This window comes from Labrus bergylta, chromosome 8 (genome assembly GCF_963930695.1).
Source record: "Labrus bergylta chromosome 8, fLabBer1.1, whole genome shotgun sequence".
In the NCBI taxonomy this organism is placed as follows: Eukaryota; Metazoa; Chordata; class Actinopteri; order Labriformes; family Labridae; genus Labrus; species Labrus bergylta.
In genome coordinates this window covers 27,657,192-27,684,182 of record NC_089202.1, presented here as the reverse complement: position 1 = coordinate 27,684,182, position 26,991 = coordinate 27,657,192, and the positions used below count along the sequence as shown (strand labels likewise).

Here is a 26,991-nt window from a genome sequence, read left to right as displayed (position 1 = left end):
TAAAGATCACTGGTTTTATCTTTGTATCTTCACTCTAAGATGTCCTCTCCTCTGTCTTGTTGCCCTTTCCTGTTTGACCTCTGAGCTCTTCTTTTCTCATTTTCTCTCCTTTTCCTGAGCTTGAGGATGATATTGATGGATGCCCTTGGACTCTCCCTCTCTTCCTCTAGCTGTGTGTGTGTGTGCGCGTGTTTGCGTGTGCATGTGTGTTTGAGGGCACTCCACATCTTTTTTCCAGCCAAAGGTACATGACTCCACATCCCTCTTTGTGGCTGAGCAAACATGGGTGGAGAAGAATATAGAGCCAAGATTACCCATTTATTCTTGTGCATTTGTGAATGTGTGTTGACGGGTGTTTGCGCACTTGAATTTCCACCCAATCTATGTGGAGTTAACTTAACATATGCATAATAAAAAAACTATTTAGCTTTATGATAAGCTATAGAAATTGGGTTATGTTTGGGGAATTATTCGTTACATAAAGTCAGAAGCTGAAACTAACTGTTGAAGTTCCTGTTAAAAAGTATTTTTAAGTGAACTTGATTTTTTATATTCTATTTTAAAGTTAAGGTTGACTTGGTGTTAAAAACCATAAGTAGTGTTGGTGTCTAAACCTAACCTAACCTAACCCTAACTCACAGCACAGTGGTACTAGTTGTTCATTCCATGGTAGGTCTGGACTTTTTAATTTATTTGGGGGCAATTTTTAAAATTAGATGGCGTACTCGGTGGTAGAATCAAAACAGACACATTGACAAACCATATTATTGGATCTCATGACAAAGAAATATTAGATTTTTTTTTTGACATGTTGGATCAAAGGCAATACTGCATGGGACTTATAGGCTATCCAACCATCCATCGATCCATCCATCCATCCATCCATCCATTCATCTTCTACTTATCCACGGGTGAATAGGCAGAAGGCTAAGAAAATCAGCCCAGACATCTTTCTCCCCGGCACATTTTTCTATCTCTTCCTGGGGGGACTCTGAGGCACTCCCAGGCCAGATGGACAAAACAATCCCTCCAGTGAGCGGGATCTGAGCCTACCCCAGGGTGTCCTCTCAGTTGGACGTGCCCAGAAAACCTCCTAAGGGATGTCCAGGAGGCATCCTAATCAGATGCCCATACCACCTCAACAGGCTCCTTTCAATGTGACAGAGTTGTGGCTCGACTGAAAGCTCCCCTGTACTGTAAGTCTGAGCTCTTCACCGTATCTCTAAAGCCCAGCAACCCTTTGGAGGAAACTTTTTTTCAGCTGCTTGTATCTGCAATCTCATTCTTTCGGTCACCACCCAAAGCTCATACCTAAGGTGAGGGTTCAAAAGCTTTGCCTTCAGACCTAGCCTCCACTTGCATTTCTGCAGATGCTGCACCAACCCATCTGTCAGTCTTAAAATCCATTTTACCCCTTACTGCCCACAAGACCACAAAATGCTTAAACCCTGTCACTTGAGGCAGAGACTCAATTCACCGTTTTCTGGCAGAGCTCCATGGCCTCAGACTTAGAACGGCATGCTAACATGACTGAAATTATTCCATTTAATGGTAGTGGTTGCTGACACTTGGTCCAAACTCAACTCAAACTTCCCTTTGACCCTATTTATATTTCAATGGTCGAGAAGTCAACAGAAATGGTAAGAAGTGGTGAAAAATTACTCCAAAACACCTACAGTTAAGGCCAGTTACATACATTGGTGAATTATACCATAGTGGTAGCAGAGTACGATTATAAATGAGTAAGTGATCATATTAAATGGAAGTTAAAACGTATACATATGTGATGATCTACTGCCCAGTTCCATGAGTCCAATTTTAGCCTTTAGCTGTATTGAATTCATCAACTCGGGAGTGCTGGGAAATGCGTTAGCCTCCATATGACTCCCACTGTAGCAGCTAATCCTGACTGACTGATTGTCGCAGTTCAAGTTGTTGCCACCGGCCATGTTTATTTGGCTCTGTCAGTCGGGCGCTGGGACAGCTGCTGGCTAATCTGCGAGCGTTAGCATTAGTGAGCACTCAGGTCAGAAATTCTCCCATATTGAGGATGATGGCTGAGCTGAAAGCGAACTCAAAGACTGTTAACCCTCCGTTTGCTTACTCAGCTCTCACTTCCCTCTGGATAAGTCTATACAGGAGAGTAATTTAATTTTACTCATATAACTTTCCCCTTCCCCAGCATCCCAGGATTAGCGCTATCTGTGTAAATTAGCAAGGCTTCTCCCGCCATCATTCACACCGGCCTCAGGGTACAGAAGAGGTAATTCTGGGAGATGTAGTACCAAGTTTATTTATAAATGAGTTCCATCAGCCATCATGGTCAACAGGAGGCCCCAAGTGTTAGCGAAGGGGCACAGATAGCATCTCATTATAATTTTTGAAGGGTCTAATCGCATCTTTAATTAACCCTCTGCTAATCGGCCCTGAAGGAACCTAATGGATTAAATATTGCTGAGGCATTAAAATGCAAATTTGGAAGAGGAGCTGGCCTGGTGGGCCTCCGTCGTGAAGCCTGCCGTGATGATGGTGTCGATTGTGATGTCACATCCATCATGCTGACGGCTGGAGAGCTCCCCCATATGCTCACAGATCCTGTGTTGTAGGTGTGTGCGGGCAGGAAATGGGTCCTGACTGTGCACCAGAAGAAGTGATAAAGGAAGGTGATTCCAGGATATGAGACATAAGAAGGGCAATGGAATGGGTTATAACTGTGAATCAGCCTGACGGTAATGTTGTGGGTTTAGTGAGTTAGGCATTCAGTCATGTGGAGTTTTTTAATAACCTTGCAGATTTTTGTTAAAGTAGTCCTGAAAGTCTGCACCCCTGCTGGGCTTAATAAGGTGTAATGTCCCTTACAGACAACAGAGATGATTGTGTGGCAGGTATTGTTATTGTACAGCTTTTGGTGCCAAGGCCAAAACCCTGAGCCCATCCCCAATAAACTCTTTAGAATTTTCTCAAGTTTTGATTGTATGATTATCTTCCCTGAGACTTGCAAGTTGCCAAGCATTTCAATTAGGGATGTTCCTAGCGACTAATTTCCCTGCTGATTAAATGGAAATCTAAATTTCAGACTAGTCGACTAGTCCAAAGTTAAAGAACACTTAGAGCCAGTTATAATCAAGCACATTTCCTTCAACACAGCTAAACATGGGATACCAGCGGGTAAACAATGACATGACTTTGACATGACCGAAATTCAATTTTGTGTTCATAATAAAACATCGACTGTTAATGAACTCTAATAAAGAAAAACTACCAAACTGCACCAGGTTACATTGACCATGGCTCATTCTCATGTACAGTAAAGCCTGTTTCAGTCTTCAGCTGCACTCTCCCTGACCCCTGAAGGAATTACAAGTTACCCTTCAAATAACTACAGTTGCTGAATGTTTTATTAGGCTATTGCTTGCAGTCTTTTACCTGTCTGCCTCTGTCCTTCTCACTGCCTCCATGAAATGTGTTTGTGGCTCAAAATCAATATGCCTTATCGGCCTGTAATATTTCCCTTTTAAGTGTCCATATGTAACCAAAGCAAAGTACGGAAACATTAAAGGCAGGTGTGGTAATTTTCTACAGATACACTTTTTAAGATTTTGGTTTAATTGTCTTTGGGTCCTGACCGAAATGAATAATTCATGTGCTGTGAAAAAGGAACAAAAAAAATCAGTCATGTGCAGCAGTTTTAAGCCTATAGAAATTTCTACCAATGTCTGCCACGAGGTACCAATCTGATGAACCAATCACACCTCCCTGTCTCCCAGCTCATCCTCTACCCGCTGCATGCACAAGCCCACACTCAAAGCATGAGCTGAGGTCTGCTTCTGGACCAGTGGCGCTTGTGCATGTAATTAAGGGGCATCATTAAGGGAGCGCAGAGGGGAGGTGGTGGGTGCAGACGGAGCACTGAGGGAATGCTACTTTCAAAATCATGCTTAGAAAATGACCAACCCTGCCTTTAACAATAATAATAATAATAATAATAATAATACATTTATTTATAAAGCGCTTTAAATCAAAGTGCTGTACAAAGCAATACAGTTAAAATACAGGAAAAAAAGAAAATAAATCATGACTCATACTCAACAGTAAACAGATGGGTCTTTAACTTTGCTTTAAAAACCTCAACAGAACAAGCCTGCCTAATGGCCAGAGGTAAACTATTCCAAAGTGTCGGTGCACGGAAAGAAAAAGCCACTAAGAAGACACTCAGAAGACCCGTCCCCTGAGAACGCAGGGCTCGGGCAGGCACATAGGGGTTCACCAGGTCAGTAAGATACAATGGTGCGCTACCATTTAATATTTTAAAAGGTAGCAGCAGCACCTTAAAGTCTGCTCTGGCATGAATAGAGAGCCAATGAAGAGAGGCCAACACCGAGGTAATGTGTTCATATCTGCAGGCTCCGGTTAGAACACGAGCTGCAGCATTCTGAGCCATCTGCAGACTTCGCAGACTTTTCTTTGGCAGACCTGACAGAAGGAAATTACAATAATCTAGCCTAGATGACACAAAGGCATGGATGAGGACCTCAGCATCCTGAAATGACAAGATTGATCTGATCTTGGAGATGTTTCTCAAGTGGAAAAAAGCAACTCTGGTCACCTCCTTTATGTGTAATTCAAACAATAGTGTCTGATCGAAAAGCACACCAAGATTCTCTGCGATTGATTATACAATCATCGAGAGACAAAGTAATAGGATCAAAAAGATGACCCAGTTTCGCTGGTCCGATAAACATAATTTCTGTCTTAGCAGAATTAAGCAACAAGAATTTTTTTGATAACCAGCTCTTAACAGCTGCAAGACAGGCCTCAAGTTTAGCTATATCGTACTTACTTCCTGCACCTAATAGCATGTACAGCTGCAAATCGTCAGCATAACGATGAAAAGCAATCCCAAAGAACGCAATATCTGACCCAGTGGGGATAGGTGAAGTGAGAACAGCAATGGACTCAGTACAGACCCCTGTGGAACCCTGTGCCTAACAGCACAGGGCTCAGAGAGTATGTTGTTAAATAAAACACATTGGGTTTTCTGACAGGTAGGATCTTAACCACTCCAGAACTTGTCCTGAGATGCCAAAATAGTTCTCAAGCCTATCCAGTAGAATACAGTGGTCCACCGTATCGAAAGCAGCGCTAAGATCCAATAACAATAAAACACTGGTTGAGTCTGAATCTAAAGATAGTAGCAAATCATTCACCACTTTTGTAAGTGCTGTTTCTGTCGAATGATTTACCCGAAAAGCAGACTGAAATGGCTCAAATAGCTTATTTAGTGATAATTAATTAATTAGAACTTAATGTGAAAGACAGAGAAAGAGAGAGAGGGGGCAGCTCACATGCTAATGTATGAATCGAAATAATAAAACTGGTAGAGTTATTTTAGAAACATATGAGAGGACTGGAGGGGCCAAAATGGCTTAAAATCTGCGTATTCTGGTCAAAACCCCTGTAATTGCCACATATGACAGCATGCTATATCCAGTTTCTTCCCCACCTCTGAAATAGGTATTGAAAATGCTTTCCTTCTATTCAAAGGGTTGGTCATGTTTGTAATGTTGTCCACATAGTGCCAACAATAACCTGGTTTAGTAGAATGGGACTGACTGATTGACCATACTATAACACACTATTCTGCCCAAGGTACAACGAATAACATAGCTATATAAACCGACATAAATCACTCTCCATAAACCTTCACATGAGGCAGAAATCGTCTTTGTCTGAGTTTTTCCATCACTGCTTGTCTCTTGCATTCAGGCTAAAGAATTGATGTCCGCCTCAAATGTCAAGGTAAATATTTCCTCTAATGAATGGCCTTCGTGTGGGAGGAGAGAGGAGAAATAAAATCACGCTTTCTGACCTTTGGAGTAAAAATAAATACCAGCTCTTCTCTTTGACAGAATATTGTTCTTTTCTCCTCTAAATTTGGCGGCTGTTTGCACCACATCCATTAGAGAAAGGGGTCATGGTTTGGTCACGGTTTTGTATAAAGGCTAGTTTTGTGAGAGTCTGTGTACCTGTGTGTGTGTGTGTTTTTGTGAAAGCTTCCTTGTGTGTGTGAATGTGTTTATGCTCCAGCATTTCACACCCATCCATATAGGAGTCCTTCGAGAGAGCTTGACATTTTTAGGAGGCCAGGAATGGAAAAAGGGACGTGGGAGCGATATATGGTGGTTGGTGTATTACAGTCTGTGGGTGAAGGTGAGACCAAGCGGATACCTCAGGTGTTGAAAGATGAAGCCATTGAAGAAGTACAAAAAAACACAGCTCCTGGAGTGTCCACTTGAGGCTGGCTCCTAAAGCCCAAGTCCCATTAACACCCGTAATAAAATGCCCATTTTTACAGCAGAAAAAAACTCAGAAAATCACATGTCTTTATTGGTTCACTGCACGGGGGGTGAATTGTTTTATTGCTTATTTATTTTGACTATATTAAGGCTCATAGTTATGCATAATTAGGGGCATGGCTGATTTGACTGGCAGTTGTGCACATTGTAGTTGTTTGCCAGGAGGCTCAAGGCCTGCCTCAGCTCCACCTATCTGACTGTTTCCAGGTTGACCGAAAGTTACTTTCCAATATGGCGTAGTGTTGGTGATGTCACCTATTGGTTTCATGAGTGGAGGTTTGAAGTCCAATTATGTGGTTGCCATATTGGAAATGCTGTCTCAGCCACACTCCTAATTATACCCAACTCTTAGCCTTCCTATAATCAAAATGATGCTGTAAACATGATCATTTGTACTGTAGAAACGGGCTCTTTTGAGATTTAATTTGGACTTCTTGGACTTTTGCAGCCAGCCTTGAATGGATACTTGAGGAACTGCAGTTTTTGGAACATCCACACTGACTTCATTTTTTAAACATGGAAGTTGCTGCTTGGGGTTGACCGGTGAAGTAGTAAAGTGGGGAATGAAATTTGCTGGTGGTGTCATTTGGGGGGCATTGGTGTTTCAAACAATGAGGAAAATCCCACATTTACAACGTTCATCACATCGGATTCTCGAAAGTAACCAAACTGTTTCACTTGAATCAACATGTAACTAAACAGATACCGCCATGTTATCTGTCTAAGGAGGACTCCATGGCCAGGAATTGAATGTTTTGGAATTTCATAAAATAATGTAAAAAATGTGTGCTTATCTTTTAAAGTTATTCAGAGTTAGATTTGTTTCTTTTTATTTCCTTTCAAATAACAGGGACATGTTTTTGTTGAACAAAGCTGCAAAAGTTGCAAAATGCAAACTGACCCTTGAGGTTAATGAATGAGAAATACCAAACACTAACCCTGACATGATAATCAGGACATGTTAACTTCTCTCATGAACACAAGGCTCCATTTTCCTCAATATAAAATATAAAATGGTTGCAGAAGAAAAAATGTTATAAATAACGTCATCTCTAGAAATATATTAATTTGTAAAATTACACAGTTAAGATATTCTTGTTAGCTCAAGGCCAGTACTTAATAAATTGTTCATGTTCCTTCCACACATTGCCGGCATGCAATGGTTCTACTTTCCAGTTCGTCATTATAGTACTACTTATTTATTTGTGATCAGTTTCTAAACACACACAAACCTTTTCTAAGTCTCTAATGTATATCCCAAAAGGGAATTTTTGGAAGGAAAAGTCTGCACGGTTTGGTAGGATATTTATAAAAAAAACGTTCTCAAACTCATTCACACCCTATGAATTTGTGATTTTTGCTCATGAATGACACTGCAGTGCTCAGAAATCCCCGATTTCACCGCTCGCTATTCACATGTTCCTGTGTGAATAGCGAACGGTGAAATCGGGGAGACTCCTGTAGGTGGCAGGCAGCTGAACAGCGCTGGAGGCACTCAGCTCTCTCACGTTGATAGCGATGATTAAATGGTGCGCAGCAGCTGGTGCCTATATTAAAGCTTCTAATCACCCTTGAATGATGGCTATGGCACACTCCAACTCCTCGTTCAAACCTAATTTAAATCAAAGCAACAAGCATGAACATGGATGATATGTGTTGGTGGCCCCGGACCGCTGCACTCCAGAAATGTGCCAGACATGCAACAGAAAAATGTCAGAGTCTGAATATTTAATCAGCAATGCAACACATGCCGACATGACTGCAGAGCGTTGAATGAATGGTCGGCTAATTAAGCAGTTGGTTACATCCAACATGATGTATGTGTTTTAGATTGCATGAAGACATACCAGTGTGGATTATAAAGGTGCAGTCATTATCATGTTGAGCTAAATAAATCATTGCCACATTAAGTTTAAACACAGTTGTAACAACTATAGGAAGACCATAACTGAGAGAAATAGCCTCATCCATCAAGTGTCACCAAGTCACACTGTTTCACTTCAGATTTCAGTGACTCTAATTAAACTTGTTTTTATGGATGTTATGGACTATTTCTTAGCCATATGCAGTTATCAGGCAGGTGAGAAGGATGTAACTGCTTTCAGCCAAAAAATAGCCCAACAAAAAAACCTTGAGAAGAATGGTAACTTGGGGTTTTATTCTATATTCTAACCATAAATGGTAGATCATACAGACAAGCAAATAATTACAATAAATCACAAATTTCCACTGGGTGACCCAAATCACAGAATACTTTTATTTTTAATTCTAACAGCAACTTGATCACATATCCAGGGGTTGGGGTGTTGAAGTCTGATTGGCCACCCCAACATTTTTACATATGATAGGCTAATCGTGTTGATAGGGGCGGGACTTATGTTAAAATCAACCATTTAGGCAATGGTGTAGCATGTTGCTAGGCGTCTTCCTTGGACTTCGGTGTGGCACATTTCTTTTTGTTTGGACTCAAAACTTTGACTTTGGACACATCTGTTTTTAGTCATTAATGAATGAAGCTATGAAGTTTTTAATTTTGTCACTCTTGTGTTACTTTTGAAAGTAAAAAGATAAACTCAGGAATACAACATTTTTTAAGACACCAAAATGTCAGTATATAGGTAATTGATGTGGAGTTATAAGATGGAGTGGAGAGTGAAGTTGAGTGGAGATATAAAGGGAAATGCTATTCATTCACTTGTTTGTGGCCAACCCTGCATTAGTCAGCTCCCCAGTTGGGCCACCCCAGTGAAAAAGTCTGGCCCTGCCACTGTTCTTGATGTGGTTATTTTGGCATCCTTTCTACCAGCTAAGCACAATTCAATTTCAGAACTTTTTGTTTTAATTCTTTAGTGATGGTAAACCTGAAATCAGAAAACATGGTACTTGCTAGAAACAGTTAAAACAGAAAGACAGACGTCTACGGCTCAAATGGAATGGCATTTGTTTGTTTGCATCAGAATAAACAGGTCATCAAACTTAGCGTTGATCAGCCAAAATGATCCTTTACCTTGAACATGCAACTCCAGGTGATCCAGAAACAACAGTGTTGTTGGTTTATGGTGTTGTTGATTGAAGAACAAGGTCGGTTAACCAATGTATGTGATCAAATGAAATGATGGAAGGGGGTTATTTCTCTTGACTTTTGATCCAAACAGAGCTTAACAATTTGGTTTTTGCACTGACGTAATAAACCTCTATTTATATATAATAAATTAAGCTTAAACATATGTGTTTTAGAAGTAAAGCAAGATGTAGAAAATGAGCCAAATAATGTGAATAGGTTTTACTTAAATTGAAAATCACTGTAAGTTAGAGAAACCTTTTTATTACGGTTAAAACGCTAGCACAAAGAGAAGATTAATAAATATATCTACTATGGTTTCATACATGGTAATAGCAATAAAAGAGAATACCCATTAACTGATGCACTGGTGTCTAGCCAGTGAGCAGGCGTGTATCACTACACTTAACTCACACTGCCTGGTAAATACTTGTCATATGCCCAATGAAATCAACTTCTTCATGTCACAGAACAGCACAATAAGCCCACAGAAGAGTGAGGCGGCCATATGACAATCTTTTTTTTTCTTCCTCCTGCCACAGAAAGCCAGCAAAAGCTGCTTTGTTGACAGGCTCCCTTGCTGAATCTGGGCTGGCAACAAAGGATGTCTTTCATCCTCAGTGGTTGCGTCGCTATCTGCAGGAGGCTGCAACCTTCCCTTATCTAGCTCCAGATAAAGCACTTTGTCATTCAACAGTTTAGCACCACCAACCTCAGAGGATCCAGGCTTCTTTCCTCTCAAAAGAAGACCTGTTTAAGATTCAGCGCTTCACATTTATAGCAACGCCTAGCCGTGCACAATCCTATTTAATGTAATTTTAACCTGAGCCATTTTTAGATTCTCCTCCTGTCAGTTGAATACGAGAGGGGATCGTGTGTTTGTCCCAAGTGGTTTATAAGGTGTTCCCACCATCTCTGTCTGAACAATTTACTGGTTGTGCACCTTTTTAAGCTTTAAAAAAAAAAAGTCATGTTACTGATACTGTTAGTCATCAAACATCTGGAAACAGAGAAACACGCTTATGTCAGTTACAGCTCAGCTCACAGCCCTCTAAATTATCTACAAGTAGCATCAAAAAGATTAAAAGTGACAGTGCTCCAGTTAGTGTTTTATTGCCACCTATGACGACCTTGTCAAAGGATATCTCTAAAGGAACTTTAACCTGAAAGCAACATTAGCACTTCAGAACAAGCTAGCAGCAGCTCAGCTCTCAGCCCCTCCTGTGCCCATAGTAGAACATCTGAGGAACCTTTTTAAAGGGGTGTCTGTGGCTCGGTGATTGGAGGTTGGAGGTTTGATCCCATCTCCTGCTGTCCACATATCGAAGAGTCTTTAAGCAAGACTCTGAGTGTGAATGTTTATGCATGGGATTGATTTATACTGATGGCCACTTTGCATAGCATCATCAGTAAATAAATGCTGTGTGAATGGGTCAATATGACAAGTGCTGTAAAATGATTTGAGCAGGCAGAAGACTAGATAAGCGCAGGACAAGTACACTTCATTTAAAGCGACACTGCTTTCTTCCATGTACATATTTCACTGGATTTATTCATCAGGTCTGTTAATGGACAGAAGGCGATAACTCTAGAAGAAATAAGTTCCTGATAAAGACCTTGTGAAAGATGAAACCCTATAGGCTCTTTTGGAGACTGGGTGTGTAAAGTTTACAACCTGCTATAAATCTGCTCCTTCATTACTTTGTGTAAAATCATAGATCTTACTATAAAATAAAAGTGCAGGATATTTGACAGACAAAATGTTAGTCACAGAGGGATCTTCAGGATTATTGATTCAAAATGTTAACTTTTATCACATAGTTTTTGCTTTAAAACATTGACCTTGAATTTATATGGACGGGGAGTCTCTGTTTACTTCCATTGTACAAAACTGAAGCCAAAAAACCCTAGCGAAGGGAATTGACTTATTTCATGGTGAGGTAATTTTTAACCAAGAAATACACAAGGCTGGTGATTGCGGAGTCACCACACCCATTCTTCTTACCAAAGCACACATTCAGTTTATTGATATAATGTCAAAGATCAATCAGGTCGATGAAGTTCACAGCAGAACAGATTCTTGATTCAGTTTGGAGCACACACTCACAGTGATGGCGAGTTCAATGACTGTATTGTTAGTTTTTGTTGTGATTTCTCCAGCCTTTCCTTCTCTGCTTTAATGATCTGGTTAAGAACGCTGCAAACAAAACTAGTCCAAAAAATGAACACATGGTCATAAATCAACAAGATAATATCTACCGCTACAGAATCCCAGTCTGCAAAGTTCTATTTTACAGTTTCATAGTTTGAGCCACGTCCCATCTGTTAACATGGAGGAGGCAGGTTTCATGACTAATACTGCAGCAAAAAAGCATTTGTAGCTCGAAAAAATTCTGGCTTCACTTCCAGGCGACTGTTTCTACGTCCATCTTAATAATCTAAGCTAAAAAATATAAGAAACTATCTTGTTAAGGATGCCAGTGTTTATAATAGGACGATGCACTCTGGTGTTTTTAGTGTAAAAGTTGCAGTCACAGTTTGTAAAGTCTTTATGATGACACCAGGACTACTCAGATTTATATTAAAGCCCCCTCCCACTCCCACTTTCTCAGCTTTGGAACAAGACAGATAATTTACTCTATCTGCAGCTTTAGAGATGTATTTCTTTATCTACCAATGAATGGCCATTTGTGAGGAACTGAAATTGCAAAACAGTTGCTACAATCTCTTATTTACTTTACTTCAGGAAGGGCTGACTTTTACCAAATATGCTGCTCAAATACAAGGGGAGGGGGAACCAGGGAACAACTATTCCAACGATGATGTCCGAGTTCCAGTTAGTTGTTCTTTATGGGGAAAATTGTAAATATATCAAAAGTCCTTGTGAAACATGTTTCTGAGCTGTTGCTTCTGGGTGGGTCAGGAGTGATATCATCTCATATGTATTTCCCCCTCCTCCCCCCAAATACGGACGCTCAGAGAACAAAAATGTTCTGTAAAAATACTAGAGGATCATGAGACTCTACTTAGTCACATTATCATTCAGGCTCATATCGGACTGAATGGCTCTGTGTGTCCTCAACACTGTACTGCATTGTGACTTACATCCTTTTCTAACTGGCACTATTACTAACACTATTAGGACTAATGCTTCTACTACTGTTACTTTGTAATCTTTTTAATAGTACTATCGGTCCTTGTGACCACAACTACTTTAGCACTGCTTCTGCTACATCAGTTATCACTGTTCCTCTTGAAGAGACATCAAGCACTTCAGATCTGTCCCGGGCTGCACTTTACTGAACTGATTGTTAAACTTTTTTCACATATAGCTCTCCAGAAAATGTCTCGAACATTTCAGGCAGACTGTCCCTGAAATCATCCTGAGCTCGTTGTTCGTCACATTCCCAGTATCAATAAAAACTGGTGAACAGAAAAGATAATGATGTTTCATTACGTGCATGGAGATAGCACCAAAACATAAACTTTGAGTGGACATTGTTGGATGTGTTGTGTTTGATCGGTTGTCGATAGATTATGTAAATGGTGAATGGACTTGAGCTTCTACACATTGACACACTGATGGTAGAGGCTGCTATATAAAGTGACCATCAGAAGTAACTAATCCCATTTATACACATGTATACTCCGCAAACAAAGCAGCAGGAACAATTCGGGGTTAAGTGTCTTGCACAAGGACACATTGAGCATGTTGCTGCAGGAGCTGGAGATCGAACCCTTGACCTTCCGGTTGAGATGCCTCCGACTCTACCATCTGAGCCCCAGCCGCCCTGGCTATGTCACAGCCTGTTTCAAACAAGCTGAAAAAATCTTCCGGTGTAATTAAAAAAACGTATTTAACATAATATTCATTTATACATCATACATTTATTCATCACAAAAATGGTGAAATGGGGAAAGCTTCAAAAGTATTAACTAATCCCATTCATACACATTTACGCTACAGCAGTCGGAGCAACTTGGGGTTCAGTGTTTTGTCCAAGGACACTCTGCCATGTGCCTGCAAGGAGCTGGGGACAAACCCCCCTGACCTATTGGATGAGAGACGACAGACTTGAGACTAGAGATAAGTACCTTGAATTGAGCTATGTGATTTTCAAAGTACAGTGTGTGTTCTGAAGACTGAGCATACAAGTGCTACTGAATGGTTTTAATGTCACTGACTGATTGTCTTGGGGGCGAGGGATTAGTTTCACAAAGATTTCCACTAAACACAATTTTAATTTCAGTCTTGAACTTAATACATCATTATTTCCAAAGTCTCTGGAGCTCATTTCACCGTCCTGCAGGAGAGTCATTGCCATCTGCTGGCCGAGCTGAGCCTTAATCCCGTCTGCACTTTCTGTCAATGTGTCACATTTACAGCATTGACAAGCAGCCAGGAAACACACACCAACCGCTTCACAGTCGTCTCATCCAGAGAGCGGCTCTCACCATTATCCCAGCACATCCACAAGCCTGACAGTGACGCCTTCAGACAACAATCTGCTTGACTGATTCTCACAATCAAGGTAGTTTGAGACATTTTTTTTTTTTTGTCTTAGTGCCCCTGCAGCCAACCCCGTCTTCTTTACTTTACGTCTTAAAAGCTTCATGAAGTAAAGAGTCAAGCCAAGGTCAATCCAGCTTTAGAAGTCACACTTTTTTTTTACAGCACCGAACGCCTCTGAGACTTTGCCACTTTGTGCAGGTTCGCTTCAGTAAAATGTAAGCCCTAATCTGAGGGGCCTGGAGCAGTGTGCTCAGCCATGAATAGGGATTAGAGCGCTTCTTTAAAATTCTGCAGCAGCTCTGTATGTTTTATGTGCGCGTGTAGTGTCATCCTGCTGATTTGCATTCTGAAGCTCATCAGCCGCACAAAGCTGCACTTTATCCCCGACGGCGAGTAAACAGCAGACTGATGAGCTGATTGACCACCACTATGAAAAAAGTAATTGTGTGACGTCTCCGTCTCGTCTCCGCAGGCAGACCTATTGTTTTATGAATTAGACCCAAATTAATTGGAATGCCGAGCCGGGGGGGGGGGGGGGGGGGGGATGAAATGTTTTCCAATAAGCAGTTTTAGTGTGTGTGTGTGTTTGAGTGTGTGTGATTTGGTTTGCTCTTGTATTGATCTACAGCGGCCCAGAGGTGGCAGGCAATGAGAAGCGCACTGCAGAATAACAATGACAGAGTGATGGAGGGGAAACATGGTGGCTCTCTTTTCTTCTGGAGAGCGGCCAGAGGCATCAGCACAATCCTAAATCCTAATACAGACAGTGGAGAGGGGAAGGACGCTGCACAGATGTGCAATCTGAGTTTTAAAGGGGGGGGGGGGGGGGGATTTAGGCCAGGACCGGGTGTGAATATCACTGTTGTCCACATGCGCACAGAAAAACACACACAGACAGGAAAAACCCATAAACAGCTGGAGCACTAAGAGCAGCAGCTGGGCGCTTCATCCTCTCTAGGTCATTCATTCCATTCTCCGCCATGGCCGGCGTTAACTGGATCTTGTGCTTCTGCGGCATTATTCGCTTTTGTCCTTGTCAATCGATTAGCTCTTTTCTGCGAGAGGTAGGTGCCACTTTGTTATGTTTGTTCGTCTGTTTTATTGTCAAGGAGGAGTCAAGGTGAAGCAGCAGCCCAAAAGTCCCTCCTACATGTTTCTCTGTGTTTGTGTTTCACTACTTTAGTGTGTCTGTGCCCATGTTGGGGGTTCGGCCAATTATACCGAGGCAGGCAGCGGGGAGGCGGACTCAGCGCTGTGTGTGAACATGCGAGGCTCATTTTAATAGACACCTGAGGGGGACCCCGCCTCTCTGATCTCACTCTGGTCTTTTCCAACTCGTGTGAGGATATCCAGCTTCTCTGGCAGTTGTTTGACTGACCTTGTTTACTAGTGATAAGGTTGCTGCTAACTAATGGAGGAGCGTCCTGTCATCCTTGTTATGCACTGCACTGAGATTGTCAGCATTTTATCAAAACTTCGATACTTTTCGATTCCACATGTTTTTAAAATGATTAAATCTCCATTTTATTATCGAAAAGTACTGAAGCGTTTAAAAAAAAGTACTTACCGGTACATATAATAAAATAAATAAACTACACAGCCCTCAGAGATCTCCAGAACACAAACAATGAAAGGACCTTGGCTTCAGCAAATGACTGCTGCTTTAAAATCAGGCTGTCATCATTAACTTGTCACTCACGCTTAATGTAAGAGCTGTAATTAATGCAATACATTTTTTGGATCGCAATTATTGGCATGCTATTTTATCCCTTTAGGCGCATCGTGGATACGTCTCCTCAGTGTCTCCCTGTAGTCACAGTGATGGAAAAGAACGACACTGCTGCATCTTTAAATGTCTCATTTCACTTAAAAAAATCTCTCAGAGATCTGAGCTGTCAAGTCCAAAGTAATATCCACTTTATGACATCAAACATTTACCTTTGTACACTTTCTTTGAGCTGTTTTCATTTAGTTTTTCATCCATAATAAGGTCCTTTTTCTGTGGTTACGTTTTTGTTGTAACGTTCAGTCTACCAGACGGGCCTTACTTAATTTCAAAATAAAAGCAGGGTTAAATTCATTCAGCAAGTAAAGTACCCTCAGCTCAAGACAGTAGACAAATTCAAAATAAAAGCATAATAATTTTTATGCATTTAAAAACGTGATTAATGATAGAAATTTAGCGATTAATGACAATTTAAAAATGTAATCGTTTGACAGCTTTACTTTAAACCTCTTACAGATACAAAGATTATATATTTAACAAAGTGCTCAAACTGCACATGTCAGAAAAAACAGAATCAATGTCGATTTTATTAGAGACAAAAATCTGAATTTGCTACTTGCTAAAGAGTGAAGCTTTTTTATATTGGAAGTCGTGAATGAGTCACAGGTGGTGTGTTTTTGTTAAACTCATGTCTACCTCACCCTGGAGGACTTTCAAAGCACCGTGAGCCATTTGAATGAAACAGAAAGTTTAATGAAGAAGCCCATTTCATTACAGGTAAGCTCAATGCACTTTACATTGATGATCATTTAAAGTACGGATAGGAGAGGTTATCTCTCATGCATCTGGTTACAGAACAGCCAAACATGCTTTATAAGCTTAGTGTCCCATTGTTTAAAATAAATATAAAAACATCACAAAGTCCCATAATGCCGTGAGAAAGCGATTTGACTGCACGCTTCTATCTGTGAGATTAAATCACAATCATTATTTTTGAGCCTAAAATATTGCGGTTTCAAACATGAGGTTTGGTAAATGACATTTTTAAATCTTCTGGATTCTAACTTTAAATTACAGGAGGATTGAGGGCACAGTGTGAGGCTTTGAGGAGCTGGAGAAAACAGTCTGATTTCTGTGTTACTTTTTTGTGTTTTTTTTAGGGTTTTTTTATTTGACAGGGACATGTGGAGTGAACATTGCTTCATATGTGAAACACAAAGTGGCTTTTAGGATTAAAACAGAATTGTTAGACTTAAAAGAAAAAATACAGAAACAGTGACACTATACAAGTACAGAAATGTCGAAAAGGCACACACATCTGAGAAAGTTAAAGTGGGTGCTGGACAAGAAACATCCAAAGAGAAAAAAAAGTACTGAGTCTGCACACCAGAAGCTGCTCCAATTAAGTAGAATATCACATGTAACGTTTCAGATTTAAAAAAATACTAGTTTACAAAACTGTCAAAACTCTATTGTGTTTTTTTAGAAAGAGGCTAGGTGCCACCTAGAGATGGGACAGGTCCGATCTAATATCGGTATCAGGTCTGATATTGGATTAATTTACATATCGGACTGACGGAGCAGATCCACGTCACCGAATCAAGAAAGATCGTTGGACGCTTTAAACATTCTCACTCACTCTGAAGACAATCAGACTGCACTATAAGAAGTGCCCAGCAAATGGTCTCCATGACGACGTTCAGACGAGATGGAACAGTTTCTTCTATGTGATGTACACTTCAGTTTGAAAGATTTAATTTGAAAAGCTGACAGTTGTTGCTGCTGCTTCCTGTTTGTATGTGAAGCCAGCACAATGCAAAAAACCACAATGAAACAATTCATTATGATTTAAAAAATGTCGGAATCAGTATCGGTATCTGTCGATCAGACCTGAGTGATCCATTATTTTCAGTTCCTGTTTATAAAATGACCTGATGGGTGTAATTGCTGGTTTTCCCCAGAGAGTTATACAGTAGGATAAATGAGAAACAAATTCATGGCATGCTGTTTAAAAGCTATGTGTGTGCAGCACCTACAGGTGGACGTCATAAACTTGAACAGTATCAGGATATCCAGGTCAGAGAAATTCGTCATTTATTTGAGGTCATCAAGTGATTACGTGACTCAGCAGGGTGAATCCTATTACAACACGGATAGAGGTCTGGCTGCAGCTGCACAAAGCAGTTGACGGAGGAGGAGCCAAACGTCGCACTACACATCTCTGCTGTTCATATGACTTTTAGAAAAACGTCAGAGTTTCTCGTCGCTGGTTTGTGAACTTCAGCGGCTCCCCATCATTCACAGCGGCAGCCTTAATGAGAGTCAGACGGGAGGCCACTACAGCCAGAGGAGAGTTTGCTGCTGATGTCTGCAGGAGGCCGTCAGCGTGATATTTATTCAATACAAATTGCTGCAGAAAACTGAGATGCAAATGAGATTAGTATGGTAATTTTATTTTGAGGTTAAAAACACTGAGATGCATGTTTATGATTAAAAAAAAAACAAAGGGAAATCGAAGCAGCATTTTATTCTTCTCGTGCTCCAAAAATATTTCTAACAGATCATTTGAATATATCATTTATTTACAAGTAATAAAACTGCATCCAATTATCTCTGTTCTGCATGTTTTACATAAAGCTTTCACTCATGTTTGAAAAGCAATGAGAAAAAAATGATCCTTTACTCTGTGGGATATTGTGTACCATCGCAGGCAAAAGATAACAATTCAGACGTGTTTTTTTTCCTGAAATCGGCTCTCCTAGAAAGCTTGCAAAACGTACAAGTGCATGAAAATCCTAAAAGTCTGAATTTTTATGTCCACTCTGATACATTAACAATCTGATAATGAACACTGAGACAGATTTCACCCAGACTTTTTGTCTTTATGTCTCACACTGTGTGATTTGTTATAAACCGTAAACTGTATAGCCTATTAAGATGGACGGAGAATCAGCCGCGTGACGGCTCCCCCTGCTGGCTGGCTGCGGTACAGCTCATAAACCCTCCATGTTAACAGACGGGACATGGGTCAAATTAGAAAGTGACAATACACGTCATATAAAGTTTCTGTCCTGAAAGTTATTATTATCTTGCTGATTTGTCTTCAAGCGTTAATTTTAAGTCATTTGATGTTAAAAAAAAAGAGCAGATTTGAAATCCTGATTGACAGCTCTGTTGATAAATTTGGCTCCTTGCAGCGTTCTTAACCGGATAAGCAGAGAAGAGGAAGAACGGCAAGATAAAACAGTCACTGAACTTTGCATAACAGAGAGAGTCTGCTCCAAACTGTCAGAAGTGTCTGTCTGGTTTTGAATGTCTTATGAGTAAATTAAATGTGTGCTTCGGTTAGCAGAAGGGGCGTGACGTCAATTCATTTGATTTTGAAGATTATGGTCGGTTTTCTCTGACTACACATGAAAATAGTTTTTACCAGACAGTCAAAGGTCACTGTACTGTTGCATACCGGCTGTCACTCACAGTGATCCATCTTCTTGTTGTTGAACATAGACAATGACTATGAACAGTATCAGAGTTCAAACAGTCACAGATATCTATAAGCAGATGCATTTCAGTCCGTCAGAATAGTCGGGGAAATACAAGAATATGATCACTCAGTGTCAGTACTTGCATATCATATATATAATCTATCACATTTTAAGATTAACTAAAGTAAAGCTGCAAAAACTGTTGAACTTTAAATGAATCATCAGAAGAGAAAAGTCAACACAATGATTATTCTAAGAGCCCAAAGTGACGTCTTCAAAAAGCTCTTATTGACCCACCACCAGTTTAAAACCAAGCGGCAACCTCTGATGTAAAAAAATGAAGACAGTGCAAAAATGCAAAAAACTGCAGTTTCTCAATTGTCCACTTGAGGCTGACTCCAAATAAAGCCCAAGAAGTCCCATTGACACCCCTTTAGAAATGGGTCATTTAACAACAGAATTAAACATGTTGAAAAACAGAGGTGGTCTGGATAGCCCGTGTATGGAGGTGCTCATCACAGCGGCCATGGGTTTGGATCAGACCTCGGCCCCTTGCTGCATGTTATCCCTCACTCTCTCCTCCTAACATTTCCTCTCTCTCGTCAGCTGTCCTATCCAGTAAAGGCACCAAACTCCCCCCCCAAATAAGTTGAAAAATAAAAGAAAGAACAACACATTGTGGTCTGAACAGCTCGTTTCTATATCAGCCCTCACCGTGCGGGGGGTGAACTGTCTTTAGAACCCAGAGCTTTTTGATTTTGTGGATAAGGGGTGTGAGTGACAAGCGGGCGGGTTGCTGTTTGGTCATGAGGCTTAAGACCCGCCTCAGCTCCAGCTCTTTACTGTTATGTGTAGAGCAAAAGTTAGTGTGAGACTGCATTTCCTTTATGGCCACCATTAGTCTTCAAAAGTCCACTTCAGAAAACCAATTGGTGATTTCACTGAGACTACGTTTTATCTGTTTAAAACCAAAACTCTCTTTTTAATGATGTCAATCTTAATCACTTCACTGACATACTGTAGCTGTGATTTGAAGTAACGTGAGTAGGGTTACTGGTTTACTTTAATTTAATATGCTCACATTTTTTACCAAACCACCCAAAGACTTTTTTTTGTGCAAAATGAAACCAGCACAGCAAGTGTTGCACAATGAAACTGAAATGTTTAAGGTGTTTATTCACTACATCTTTGCTGCAGTCGTTAAACAGTTACTTATTTATTACTAATTTTAGACAACTGTCTTTTTCATACTGGTTCGGTAGGAATCATGGCCAATCAGCCTCATTCTGAGAACATGCTGCTCTGTTCAATCATACCTCTAATCGTCTTCAGAAATCCCAAATCCCCCTGAAATCAAGCTCAGATGATTAAATCCTTTCGGAGTCTGCTGCCTTGCTGACCACTGTTTAATGAAACAACACGTCTGCGGTTAGATAATGAGAAGCTCTGTGACCTTCAACTGTTTGCACACCTCCTCTTCAATCACGCCTTCAGACTTGAGCACCTTCTGTCGCCTCAAACAAACTACACAACTATTTCAGTCTACAGTGTATGTTCTGTAGAAGAATACACTTTTGCCTTCAGTGCTTTTCGGCATGCACGTATAAAAAAAAAAAAAAAACGTGAACATACTGTTGTCTTAGATGTCATTAGTAGAGCAGAACGAAATTGGGAAAGAAACTGACATTGCTAAATTTGTATTTGTGCATTATATATTATGTTTAATTTATTGAAAAAAATACAATTCTAACAGATAAATGCAGCGTCGTTTTATGTACAACAATTTAAACTTCAATACTTTTTTCTTATCTGGGTCTACCTGTCATTTTCTGATTACAAATCTAAACCCGCTCCTCCTTTCATCACACACCGTCCAACCCTCTGACACACCGAGTAGGAGGAGGAAAGGTGGAGAGAGAGAGAACAGGGGGAGCAACACATTTCTACATAAACATACACAATTAAGTATGTTACTTATATTGCAGAAATCATTTCTCTCTTTTTTAAGATTTTCTTTTGACGTATTATGCTTATTTTACAGAGATAGGACAGCGGATAGAGTCAGCAATGAGGGAGAGAGAGAGAGAGAGAGAGAGAGAGTGGGGAATGTGACCGAGACCAGTTTCAAGTTACTGCAACTCTACCAGGAAGACATTTTTAGTTTCAGATTTATTCCTCTGTAAGTGCGAGCCTCTTTGTTTGTATTGTACCTTCTGTCTGGCTTCTATTCTCATTCTCATCACACGTCCAGGCCCACCGTTCATTGTGTCTCTCCTCTGACTCACCTTTGCCCCATGAAAGACCCTCAAGTCACCCCAGTGGTGCTGTACAGTATGTGTATTTATAAATGTTTATGTGAATGTTTTATGTGCTTCTGGACCAGAGTTGTGAGGTTGTTTAGTGTGCAACTCTGAATAATGAATGACCTGCAGGCCTTTTTCCACCTCTCTGTTCTGCACACATTTAAACCCAGTGTGTGTGTGTGTGTGTGTGTGTGTCAGTGTGTACATATGTGTGTGCATAGGTGATAGTTAAAGGGGTTAAATCCTGTTAAAATGCAAATAATCTCGGGTGCAGTTTGTTACGGTTTGAAACGATTCCCGTCTCTCTGGAAATCGACTGGTTAAGATCCAATCTGAGCCGTCATATTGTGAATTTCACACCTTCCTGATTCTCTACAACACAATAGACATGGAGCGGTTCCTGTAGCAACAAGCCTGTCAGTCAAGGTCATACATGGCCCAGAGAAAGAGGGTGCAGGGAAATACGAGGGGGGCGGGGGGGGGCACTAAGTGAGAATGTGAACAAAGGAAAACTCTTCCCTTTCTGATGATTAGTATTTTAGTGTGACGGAGCGCGACATGATTTAGGAGGCAGCTTCTTCTCTGTTTTCAACAACAATATTGATACATTTAGGAAAGACACGTCGTGATGCACCCACGACTACTGAACTACCGTTTCTTGTAATAATTTAAGTAATTTCATCTTTTTTTTTGTTCTCCATCATTGGTGTAGCGCTAGGGATGTAAAGAAAATCTTGATAAATCGATTCAAAGGAGTCAATATTCACATCGGCAATCTGAAAAATGAATCGCAATAACATTGCACAGCAAGATTTAGACATTGAGGACGCACCACCGTCTTATAAATTGAAGGTGTGGACGCATTTTGGCTTCCCCAAGACAGAAAATTAAAGATAACAGACGAGACAAAAACTGTGTGCAAATATTACAAGAAGATGGGGAACTACAAAAATAGCACAACCAACATGATGCAGCATTTAATCGACACCACGATGAGACGCTCCAATCACCTCCTTGTTGAGAGAAATAAAACATGGAAAAGGCCAAACAAGTGGGTTTGCAAGCCCCTTAAGGAATCTTTTCCGTCATAATTTGTCTAATTTTGTAAAATAAATTGTGAGAGAATCATATCGTGAATTGTGAGTTGAGTGAGTTACATCCCTAGTAAGCACTCAAAGGACCCTAAGAAAAATCTGTCTGATTTTTATCAAGCCTTCTTTGTCGGACCCTGTTTTTATTACTTCCTGCGCTCTGTAACTTTCTGTTTTTAATTTGTGTATCGCTAACATAAACACATTAATTATTAATGACGTCATCACTGCTCACAAACAGGCTGATATCCTGCTAACAGAAACCTGGCTTCAGTTTAAAAAAGGGTTTAAAGGAGATGTTACGTGCACAATGTGTGTTTGCTACATCGATTCAGTATTCACATATTTTTATGCATATATTCTCATGTGCTAATATTTATTTCAGTTACATCTTTTTTTGAATATACCTGGCAAAAAATGTGCTTTGAAAGTAGTTTTGAATTTAAGCCTCTACAGAAACAAAGTTATCAAACTGCTTTCTAGTCTCATTGGTCCTATGATGTAACTTCATATCTCCGGTTATGAATCTAAGAGCAGAGCGTTAAACTGAGTCTAGGGTTTTAAGAGTGGAAGCATACGCATGTCTATAGTAGAGCCCGACTGATTATCGGCTAGCCAATAATATCGTCCGACATTAGCTTTTCCAGTGAGTATCTGTAACGGCTATTTGAAAGCAGATATTCACCAATATTACTAGTTTTTTTAACCAGTCAAATAGCATTCAATTCATATTAGTATTGTTGTATTACGCTAGCAGTTCTCTTTCACCAGCAGAGGGCGCTATATGGTTTATTACTCCACAGAGTGTGAAGCGGTGATTCACGTACATGGGCAGTTACTTTCCATCTTGTCTTCATTATATATCTTTTTCACAAAGTGTTTTATAACTGTATTTGAGGGATCAACCCAATACATGTACATTTATATCTATTACTACAGCTCTCAAAGATCTATGAGAAATATATCGGCTGATAAATAGGTATCGGCCCCAGAAATTTCATATCGGTCGGGTTCTAGTCCATAGATAATATCACCATAATTGAGGTCTGCCTTAAAGATTGCTTCAACCTACCTTTTCACACAATTAAGAGGGAAGTTAGCTCTGTTTCACTACTGTCCTGAAATCCTACTTGATTTATCACCTACTTCAGTCGAAAAACGTATAAAATGAACATTATTCAAACATACTTCAAATGTCAACTGAGGCACATAAAGAAAAACATCTGATGACAAGTGGGGTCACTCTCTGAAAGACTTCTATACAATCCAACTTCTACACATCTAGTGGGATTGCGCCTGTTTGACATTAGAAAGAAAACAGGTCTAAAGCACTTCTGAACTAGATTCAATTTTCAAAGAGGCTACATCCATTTCTTTATGACAGTTTGTTCCTCTTACTTCCCCTTTTCTCCATCCTGGTAATCTGATCTCATCATAGTTGATTTTCAGAACATGTGATAGAGTTTTTGAATGGTTGTCCAACAGATAATATAATTTATATCATTATTAATTCAAATGCATTGTTAGCATAAACGTTTAGTTTGTTTGATATATAATCATAATTTCAGTTTAAAGGCTTTATATGTGATTTTTCACACTTAAATGTAGAAATCAAGTATATCCTCTGAAAATAACTCTGTCTACAATGGGTGTAACACCCGAGTCCCACTGTCTCTGATGTTTTCAGAGTTTTCAGAGTCCTATCTTCACTTTGTTTACATCGCCAGGACAGCTGGCTGACTCCTCCCCTCGTGTATAAAAGTTGTTTAATTGAGGGACTAGAGAAAAGAAGAATAACATACTGTACTCACTGCTTAACTGTGTTTCTAGATCACGCTCATTTCAGGTAAATTTACATGCAGTGTGAAGATACCAGCATAATAAAGATCACTAGCATTAGCATGCTAACACAACAATGCAGCGCAAGTTGTTTTGGTTTCATGCTGTTGCTCAAGGGCGACATCTGCTGGATAAAAAAATTGCATATAAAGCCTTTAAACACTTTCACGGGAAAATGTATCATGAATCTTATTTTTTAAAGAAAAAAATGAATTTTATGATTCAACTATTTGGATAAAGGACACTGTGAAACCTACGCTGTGGTATTAACCTCGTCTTTAAAGGCTTTGTATGTGATTTTTTGATCCAGCAGATGTCGCCCTTGAGCACCAGCTTGAAACAAAAACAACTCGCGCTGCATTGTTGTGTTAGCATGCTAATGCTAGCGATCTTTATTATGCTCGTATCTTCACACTGCATGTAAATTTACCTGAAAATTTGGACTCTGAAAACTCTGAAAACATCACAGACAGTGGAACTCGGGTGTTACACCCATTGTAGACAGTCATGACTCACAGAGTTATTTTCAGAGGATATTCTTGATTTCTGTTACATTTAGGTGTGAAAAATCACATATTAAGCCTTTAAAGCCTGAATGTTAGTGCTGTAAATCGATTTTGCAGTATAATGTATTTTTTCTCTTGTGCATCCTGCTAGGTTATAATCAATCTGCTGTAGAGGTGCTGCAGGGAACCTACTCCTGTTTCTCAACACATTTTGGGGAAAAAAACGATTTTTTACTGGAAAAAAAAGCATGGCAGTGTGACAAAGTGAGGTTATCAGTCTGAATTTTTGATGATGGTATCCTATTTTGCTCGAGCAGACAGCTACATGTAGGTTTCACATTTCATCTGAGGTGCTTCAGTGATGCTACAGAGAGGCTGATGAAAACAAGTCGAGGTTAAAAGTAGCTCATCCTCTTGTTAGCTTAGCTCCGCTCAGATTCATGCTGCAGCTGCATCACTGTAGCCCTCGTCTGCTAGCTGCTGCTGCTGCTGCAGACACTGTTAGCTTCCTTAAACTCCTCTGGGCCGTACCATCTTAGCTGAGCAGGGGTCCTTTAGGGTTTCCGGATGTCCTCGCAGGCAGACTTGCTTCTCACCCATCTGCTGCATCGCACCCATTCCCAAATCCCTCCTTCTCCAACCGGTCCCTCATGATCCAAGAGATCGCAGTCTCTCTGGGCCGTCTGCCACACACAACGCATCCTCCTAATACCCTGCGCCGCCTCAGATTTCACTCCCCCCCTCTGCTCATAGTACAATCTCATCATTTCCAGCTTGCGAGGGAGCGGAAGAGAGGAAAGAGAGAGAGAGAGAGAGAGAGCGAGAGAGGGAGGGAGGGAGATGTTTTGAGCTGGTTTGCAGGGAGAGATTGGCCTGAATGCGTTCTGTCTGCTCCTCAGAGGCATCCAGGTGAGCTGTTTCCTGCTGGAAGGTAAGAGGGAGACTGAGATTGGTGCTTATTTTGTCCTGCATCCCTTGTCATTACATCCCCTCTGCCTTCTCCCCTTGTTTTGGATTCGTCGTTTCTCTCAGTGTGTGTGTGTGTGTGTGTGTGTGTGTGTGTGTGTGTGTGTGTGCGGGGTTTACCGTGAATAGTATTCCCCAGACATGCCACACTCTCGCGCGCAATACTGTACCAGGCGATGTGCAGATGTGCAGGCATGTTGGCATTCATGCATCCACAAAGCAGATAATGGATTGTCGATTTCTGCATGCATGGTGTTCGTACGAAAGGTGTGTGTTGTGATTTTGTTTGGAGGGTGTCGTTGGGTGATGGTGAGCCCCTCGCGCTAGCTCGGCAGCTTGAAAAAGTGGACGGCCCACCTGCTTCTCTGTGCCGCTCAGTGCTGAGGATGTGACGAGAGACTCTGGGGAGAGGAAGGAAGTAGCGGGAAAAAGGGAGATGCAAGTGTGTGTGTGTGTGTGTGTGTGTGTGTGTGTGTGTGTGTGTGTGTGTGTGTGTGTGTGTGTGTGTGTGTGTGTGTGTGTGTGTGTGTGTGTGTGTGTGTGTTCTTTTCAGCTTCATCTGCAGTTTTTGCAACAAAGTGTCAGTGTAGCCTTCTGTCTGGAACAACGTCTGCACAGACAGAAGACTCCTGCCTCTCCTGCCACCACGACCACCACCTCCACCATCAGTCCCCCCCCCCCCCCTCCCAGTGCTAATAAGTAGCATTTCCGTTGTGGTGGTTGAAATGGGTGCTGATGTTTACTGCTCTAATGGACGGGATGCTCTGCTGCAGCATTTTTTCTGCTCACTCTACAACATGTCGTCCTACTTCGGGGGGGAAATTTGCTACAAGCTTGTGTTTTTCTTCCCCGGCCCAAGGGGGGATGGACTGTGGGCACTGTGGGGAGGACGAGGAGGAGAAACAGGGACGGGCCATTTACCATCTGTGGCAGAGTCTCAAAGACGTGCAGCGAGGCTTTCTGCGGGGCCATATGCACCTCCTCGTGAAGACAGCAGGCCAGACTTGTTAGTCTGAATAAATAGAATAAGGAAGGAAACAGGAGCTGTTGAGTATCAGGGTGTCATGTTTGAGAGGGGATTAGTGCTGTCAAGATACAGTGACAAAGTGTCTTCTCAACTAAGAAGCAACAAAGACTCTTCTTGG

General features: G+C 40.8%; 1 protein-coding gene across 3 annotated transcripts in view; it reads left to right on the top strand.

Annotated features, from left to right (window-relative positions):
- cdk14 (cyclin dependent kinase 14) overlaps positions 1-26,991 on the top strand; it is a 197,594-nt gene that overhangs the window by 26,006 nt on the left and 144,597 nt on the right. The window contains exon 1 of one of the 3 annotated variants that reach the window (XM_065958352.1): positions 25,035-25,789. The exons of 1 other annotated variant lie outside the window; for it this stretch is intronic. The gene's annotated coding sequence lies outside the window, so the exon portion shown is untranslated. Of the gene's footprint in view, positions 1-25,034; positions 25,812-26,991 lie in introns of those variants that run through there. One more of the 3 variants, XM_020637010.3, reaches the window with a different exon arrangement.